An 8,162-nucleotide genomic window follows, 5' to 3' on the forward strand; every position below is an offset into this window, starting at 1 on the left:
CCTTAAGCTGTCATGTGGGGCGCTGCGTACAGGCGCGGGCCACGCGCCCAGGAGCAGCAGCCGACGGCCACAGCTGGCGAGGCGTGATCGGGGCAAGGAGTCCTGATCCGTATACGTTGGTTCCTAAAGTCCAGGAGTAGTTTGTTAGGCATAGTTTTCAGTTTGTTAGCAGCCCATGAGGCCTTTATATATCGTGTAATCTGCACCCTTTGACGGCAAGCAATAAATCATTATTTCCTACTTCTTCCTCTACTCCTAATCTCATCTCCTGCGCCATTGAGCAGTTAGGCAAAAACCCTAGCGCTCCTATCAACCGAGACTACGAACTACGTAGTCGAGGTCCGGCTGCCTTGGGCACCGAGGTCCTTGACAACTTGGTATCGGGTTCCAGGCATTCCTCTTCCTCGTCCACGCCTCCACAGCCCGCCTCCACCCCTGCGTCCGCGCCAAGCCCACCTCCATCGCCACCATCCGCCGTCACCTCGGTTACTTCCGCCATGGCAGAACCAACCACCGCTGATTTGGCCAAGATGATCGAGGCCTTGACTGCAACGGTGGCGTCCCTGCAGACGTCCGTCGCCGCACTGCAGAAGGAGAAGTCCGCCTCCTCGTCGGGCGCTGACGGGGCCCACGATGGGCAGCACCACAACGATCGACCACCCCGGTTTCAGAAGATGGACTTCCCCAAGTTCGACGGCAAGTCCGACCCTCTCGCGTTCATCAACAGATGCGAGTCCTTCTTCCATCAACAACGGATCGCCGAGGAGGAGAAAGTGTGGATGGCGTCATACAATCTCGAGGGTACTGCCGAACTGTGGTATATGCAGGTCCAGCGCGACGAGGGCACACCTCCGTGGCGCCGCTTCACCGAGCTGCTCAATCTCCGCTTCGGGCCACCTCTGCGCGCTAACCCGCTGGGCGAACTGATGGCGTGCAAGCGCACGACGTCCGTCGTCGACTTCTAGGAGCGGTTTGAGGCGCTCCTTCCCCGGGCAGGCTTCTTATCGGAGACACAGAAGGTTCAGATCTTCACCGCGGGACTCCAGCCACCCCTCAGCCTCGACGTGGAGATCCACAACCCGCAGTCCCTCGCCGTCGCCATGAGTCTCGCCCGCAAGTTGGAGCTGCGCGACCAGTGCGCGCTCGCCTCCGCGCCACCGGTTCGTTTTCAGCAGAAGGGCCTCCTGCCGGCGCCCGTACCACGCCTCGCGCCCCCCGCACCGGCACCACCAGCCGCACCCCAGCCTGCCCCCGTCCTGCCGGAAGGGCGCCAAATCAAACGCCTGTCACAGGCGGAGATGGAGGAACGCCGTCGCCTGGGCCTCTGCTTCAATTGTAATGAGAAGTTTGGCAGGGGCCACAACCGCGTGTGTCAGCGCATCTTTCTCCTCGACCTGGCGCCAGACGACGACGACGACGCGGCCTCCGCCACCGCTGATGCCTCGCCGGCCGACCCTCAGATCTCGCTCCACGCAATCTCCGGCGTGCGCACGAGCGAGACCATGCAGATGCATATCACACTCGGGGGTGTTGAAAGGGCATGTAGCCCCTAAGTGTGGTTTTGGTAATTGAATGACAATCTCTATGGACTAATGTTTTCAGTGAGATATGTTTGAAGGTTTTGTCCATAGATGGTGCCTCAAGGATATTGGATGGAATCAAGGATGAAGTCCATATATATGAAGATAATGCCTCAAGGATATTGGATGGAATCAAGGATGAAGTCCATATAGATGAAGTTATATTTGCTCTAAGCTTTGGTATTAAATGACAATTCCTATGGAGCATCAAGTGCATTGGATCTTATATGAAGATATGTTCCATAGTGATGCTTGAAGTTCTTTGGGTTGTTATGTGAAGATTGCCATCAAAGCATCCGAAGAAGTCCTCATGGTATCCCTCTCTGGATACCCCATGCACACGGGCTTATACCGTGCGCACAGGGTCGAGTGTCAACTCTCTGGATACCCCGTGCTCACGGGGCCTAGGTGTTGGCTCTCGAGATTCCATATCCAGCGAGGTTTCAAGTTGGTCTTCTGAGGATCAAGGCTTGAGAGAATAATCAAAGAGAAGAATTCGAGTTATGGTTTCAAGACAAGATCATGGTGAGCTCATGTGTTGGGTTTCGGTTGATCAAGCCTTGAAGCAAGCAACTAGAGTGAAGAATTCATTATGCCTCTCAAGACAAGATCATGTTGATCAAGTCTTGAAGCAAGCAACTAGAGTGACGAATTCATTATGCCTCTCAAGAGTTTGGGATGGAGTTTTTAGAAGGGCAAGTGGTGACCAAGATGATATTCATAGTGGAACTTGATATGGTCATGAAAGAGTCTTTGGTGATATTGTCTTGAAGCAATGAAGTGAAATGAAGAGTTCATTGTGGCTTTCAAGAAACCAAGATGGAGCTTGAAGTAAAGATGTTGGTTGACCAAGATGAAGCTCGAAGAGTATATCTAAGTGGTCAACTCACAAAGCACAAACAATGTACCACGTGAGATCAAGTGATCTAGTGGTATGGTAAGTAATTGTGAATTGTGCTTTGTTACCTAACCCATGCTATATGTTTGTTATGTCTATGTGGGTTAGGTGTTTCTCATAGGCTTGCATCAAAAGGAAAGATCTCGTGTAGTCTATGTGTGGATGACATCAAGTGGTGATGGTCATCGAGTTCGGGGAGTCCAGGTGCAAGATGAGAAGCCGGAGGTTATATGCTTTGAAGCTTGCGGTCCACATCATGATAATGTGCATGTGAAGATGGGCTTGAGATAAGGCTTCCCTCATTGCATCATGAGGAAGCAATTCGAGTATCTTCACCAAGTGGTCGTGGACAAGAAAGGGATTCCAACTTGAGGCAAGCATTAAAGTCATCATCAAGCTCAAGTTGAATGTGCAAGGCAAAGGTATACCTTAGCTAGGTTTTCCTAGTTTTGCCGGTCTCATAGTGCTTGGTGGGAGACCGGATTATAGGTTTGATAGCCGTACTATCAAGAGGGACTCTCGGGCAAGTAGCTTGATCACGTCGCATGTAGAGAGCTCAAACCTTTGCATTACTTGCATCATTCTTTCTTGTTGATCTTGGGTGGTTCTCTATGTGAGGACCTTGGGCTTTTCCATAGCTTCAAAACGATCCCAAGATCATCGAATTCGGAGTCCGTATGCCCAAGTTATCGATGTTTTAGTGGGCTGCTGCTGGCTGTCCTGGGGACCCCGTGTGCACGGGGTCTTTGACCCCCGTGCGCACGGGGTGTCCAGAATTCTGGGTACTCCGTGCACACGGGCTCGTACCGTGCACACGGGGTCTCAACCCCCGTGCGCACGGGGTGCCCAGGAAATGCCCGTTGGAGCCCCAACGGCTAGTTTCGGGGTTTGGCTATTTAAGGGCCCTTTCCTCCCACCGGTTGGGGGTTGGTTCACACACATTCTAAACACCATTTTGAGCCTCTCTCCACCTCTCCCAAACCCCTATCTCCCCTCTATGTGAAGGGGGATTTGTGGATGGATTAGTGAGCCATTTGTTGATCATATCCAAAGCATCCCCTCTCTTCAATCTCCTACTTTCAAGAGTGCATCTTATGAGATTGAGAGAGTGAGTTGAGCATTTGTTGCTTGACCTTGCATTGCATTTGTTGCATTGGTTTGAGCTCCCTGCATCGATTTGTTCGAGTGTGAGCCCGTGAGTTTATTACTCTTGGAGGCCTCCGCCTCCTAGACGGTTTGGTGATACATTGAGAAGATTGTGAAATAGGCCTATGTGGCCAAGGTTCCCCCGGAAGCTTCCTCTTGTGGTGTGCTCCGGGGAAGGGTGTTGAAGTGGCCTAGGTGGTCAAGTTCCTCCGGAAGCTTCCTTGTTTGTGGTGTGCTCAGGAGAAGTTTGTAAAGGTGTGGTGGTCGCCTTCAAGACCAACCCCGAGTGAATCGAGGCTCATCCGTTGGGGGTGACTCGAAAAGGAGAATACGGTGAGTCACTTGGTGACGCCCCGGAGCTTTGGCTTCGGCACCGCTCTAACGGAGATTAGCACTCTCACGAGTGTGAACTTCGGGATAAATCCGCGTCTCCGACTCACTTGTGGTTATCTCTTACCCACACCCCTTTACTTACCGCAATTCATACTTGCTCATATTGATATATCTTGTGCTAGTTGAATTGCTTAGTTGTTCCTACATTTCCATATCTTGTGATATAGTTTGTGCTTGCTAGTTTCCTTAAGTGCCTATCTTGTTTAGCATAGGTTGTTGGTGCACTTAGTTGAGCCTAGCATATTCAGGATTTGTGCTTGAAAGGTATCCGTTTAGTTTAATTCCGCATTAGGATAAAGCCAAATCCGTAACAGTTTTAAAACGCCTATTCACCCCCCCCTCTAGTCGTCATCTAGATCCTTTCAATTGGTATCAGAGCTTTGGTCTCTCCTTGCTAGGCTTTACCGCATAGAGAGTAAAGATGTCGACTAGTGGTATAGTGCACGATGACACTTTCTGTTTTAGTGGCACAAACTATCACTTGTGGAAAATTCGCATGGTTTGTCATTTCTGGGCCATGGGTCCAAATTTTGTGCGAATTGTTCTTGTAGGGGCTTCTCCATGGAAGGATGAACTTTTTCCATCTATTAAGGAAAATGATGATATGCTTTGTGGGTATGGTGCAAAGAATGCCTTAATCCGGTCTATATCCCTCGAAGTGTTTGAGTCAATTATGACGTGTGCGTCGGCTCATGAGATGTGGTCAAAACTTGAAGAAATATATGGTGGGTCCAATCTTGATGAGGTCAATCATATTTCGGAGGTGTCTCTTGAGGAGTTCTCCACATCTTCATATCATGAAGAACTCCATATTGCTTCTTCCTCCGTGTGCTTGGACATTTCAACTTCTTCCACCTCACCATCATATGACATGTCCCAGGGTAATGACATGGTGAGTGGAAATATAATTTGTGATGATGATGTTGTGCTCAACATTGATGATCTTTCATGCATAAATGCTAATTTTGTAGCTTCTTTGGACTTGACCACATCTAGCAAAAATGACATACATTCTTGTGTTGATAGTCCTTACATATCATATAGAGATTCCTTGAATACTTGTTGTGATGATATGCTTGATTCTCCTTGTTGCCATGGTATCTATGCTTCTATTTCCTCTAGTTGTTGTTTGACTAACCATGTAGAGGAAATAAGAGAAAATGGTGCACACATCACTAATGGAGAATTTGCTAGAAGAGCAAAGAAGGAAATCACTATGTTGGAGAGGAAATGCTATGAGTGTCAAGAGGATGGACATGGATATCCTACTCTTGATGATGAAGAATCTCCCTCTCCAAAAGAATCATCATCAACCTCCGATGTTCACATGTGCCTCATGGCAAGAGGTACTACCGAGGTATCATCTACTCTTAGTAATGATAATGATGAGAGTGACGATGAATGTGATAGGATATGAGTCAAGAAATATATGAAATTGGTAATTCTCTTCGTGGAGTAAATAAGAACACTTATGAGATATTTAAAGATCTTATTACTCATTTTGGAAAGTGTAATGATTTACTTCACGAAGAGCAAGAACAAAATGATAAACTTGATTGTAACCTTCTTGATGCTCTAGAAACTCTTAGAGACTTAGAATCTTCCAAAGAAGAGATTGAAGTTGCTCATGATAAACTTAAAGAGGATTTTGAGCACCTTGACCTTGGCTACAAGAATGTCAAAGGAGAGCTCGCCAAACTCTCTAAGTCTTATGAGGAACTTCAAGCTACTCATGTGAAGTCTCTAGTTTCTTCTAGCTCCTCTCATATTGTCAATGATGCTTGTGCTACTAACTCTACTTCTTGTGAAGCATCTATCTTGAAGGAGAATGTTGAGCTACGGGCTCAACTTGTTTTGCTAACTAGCAATTATGGGAAATTAGAAGAAAGTCATGAAAAGCTCTCGGGCTCTCATGATGACCTTCTAATCTCTCATGAAAGGCTAAAGTTAGCTCATGAGGCTATTGTGACTAAGGTAACATCTTGTGAGCCTCATGTGGACATTAGCACTATTTCTACTCAAAATGCTTTATCGACATGTGCTAGTCCTAGTGATTCATCTAGACATATTATTCCCAATTCTTGTGATGAATTGCTCTCCTTGCCTTGTTGCTCTAACAATGAAGTTTCTACTTCCTCTAGTACTTTTGTTGATACTAACCTTGTAGAGGAAAACAAAGAGCTCAAGGCCCAAGTCACTAATTTGAAGAAAGACTTGGAAATGTGTCATGAAGGAAATTCCACTCTCAACACTATCTTGAGTGTTCAAAAATCCCCTCATGACAAGGGTGGACTTGGTTTCATCTCCAACAACAAGAAGTCCAAGAAAAAGAAGAAGGGACAAGACCAAGTCAAGAATGATGCCAACATTACATGCTTCAAGTGCAAGAATGTTGGACACCATGTGAGATATTGTCCATTGAAGAAGAAGGCTTCAAATGTGAAGCAACAAGGGAAGCGGCCTCAAGTTCAATCTCAAGGTCAACCTCAACTTGAAGAAAGGCCACTACCAATGATGAACCAAGATAATGCTCCCCAAGTTGAGAAAATAAAGAAGAAGAGAAGGGGGAGCACATGTTGCTATAATTGTCGTGAGAAGGGACACATATCCTCATCTTGTCCCAACGGTAACATCCCTAAGCCTCCTCTAGTCAATGATCATTATTCGCTTAGGAAGGATGTTGTTGGCAATTTGTTTGCCAAGTTTGTTGGCGCCCAAAGTGGCTTGGAAATGGAAAAGGCCATTTGGGTTGCCAAGCCTATTGTGACTAACTTCTTAGGACCCAACTTGGTTGGGTACCATCAAGCTCAAACTTGATCAATAGGTGTGTGGAGGACATTGGAGATTTGGCTAGTTCATAAAGAAAAGGATATCCACCATTTATTTGTTCGAGCCAAGTCATGTGGATTATCTTCATATTATCTATCCAATGTTCCTCTTTGCGGTAACTTGTATTTATATTGCTTACATTAAAAGTTGCTCGCCCCTTGCATGCTTAGGTTTTGTATCTAGCATGTGCATCTATATGTTGTGTTTCTTAGTATGCTTGATTTGTGTTATCTAGCATGTGTAGGTTGCATTGCACATTATATAGTGGTGTTTGCTGTTTTGAGCCTGTATTGTATCATGATTGGCTCTTGCAAGATATTAGTGGATCATCACATTATGGGGGAGTGTTTTGTTGTGTGCACATCACAAACCCAAAATGTGAATATGAGAAATGCCACATAGTATTGATATTCAATCTTATCTAGTCACTATGTGGTATGTCAAGCTCATTTGAAATTCAAATTCTCAGAGTATCCACTAATTATCTCTTGTTGGTTGTTATTTACCTTTGTTGCGTGCTTCGTCGCGGTGTCCTGTGAGGTTCTTCAGTAAGTTTCTGGACACCCCGTGTGCACGGGGTCTCTGACCCCCGTGCGCACGGGGTACCACGAAACTTACTGGACACCCCGTGCGCACGGGCGCACGGGGTACCACGAAACTTACTGGACACCCCGTGCGCACGGGGTCCTGGACCCCCGTGCGCACGGGGTGGGTGAAAATCACTGGACACCCCGTGCACACGGGGTCCTAGACCCCCGTGCGCACGGGGTGGTGTTTTTTCTCTGGACACACCGTGCGCACGGGGCTGACCTAGCCCGTGCGCACGGGGTCCTATGGGTAGAAATGTCCACCCGGCCAAGTACGCTTTATTTATCTTTCTTTGCCTTGGAGTTGTTGATGGTCCTGTGCATCTTCGTAATCTACCCCCGAGTGTTAATTCCAAATACCATTTGTATTCTCTTACAATTGGTATTTCCTCATGTGGTAGAACCTTATGATCATCTTCTTCTCGGCTTGTGCTTCAACTTGCCTTATCTCACTGTTTGTGCTATCTATTATCTACTTGAGTAAGATAAGCCTTTGAGCATGTGTGTATTGTATATCCTATATGCTCTTTGGTTTTTGCTTAGTTCATATGTTGTACTTTGTGTGCGGTCCTGTGTGGATTCGTCACTTTGATATAATTTGGACAACTTGAATACTTTGTGATATTATCGGAGTATTCTTCGGTTAAGTGTTTGTTTGTCCAAATTGTATCTCTCTGGATCTTGGTAGGCATGAGCATGCATATTTATTTATATTCTTCTTCATGCCTT

Source organism: Triticum aestivum, chromosome 3D (assembly GCF_018294505.1).
Source record: "Triticum aestivum cultivar Chinese Spring chromosome 3D, IWGSC CS RefSeq v2.1, whole genome shotgun sequence".
NCBI classification, from domain to species: Eukaryota; Viridiplantae; Streptophyta; class Magnoliopsida; order Poales; family Poaceae; genus Triticum; species Triticum aestivum.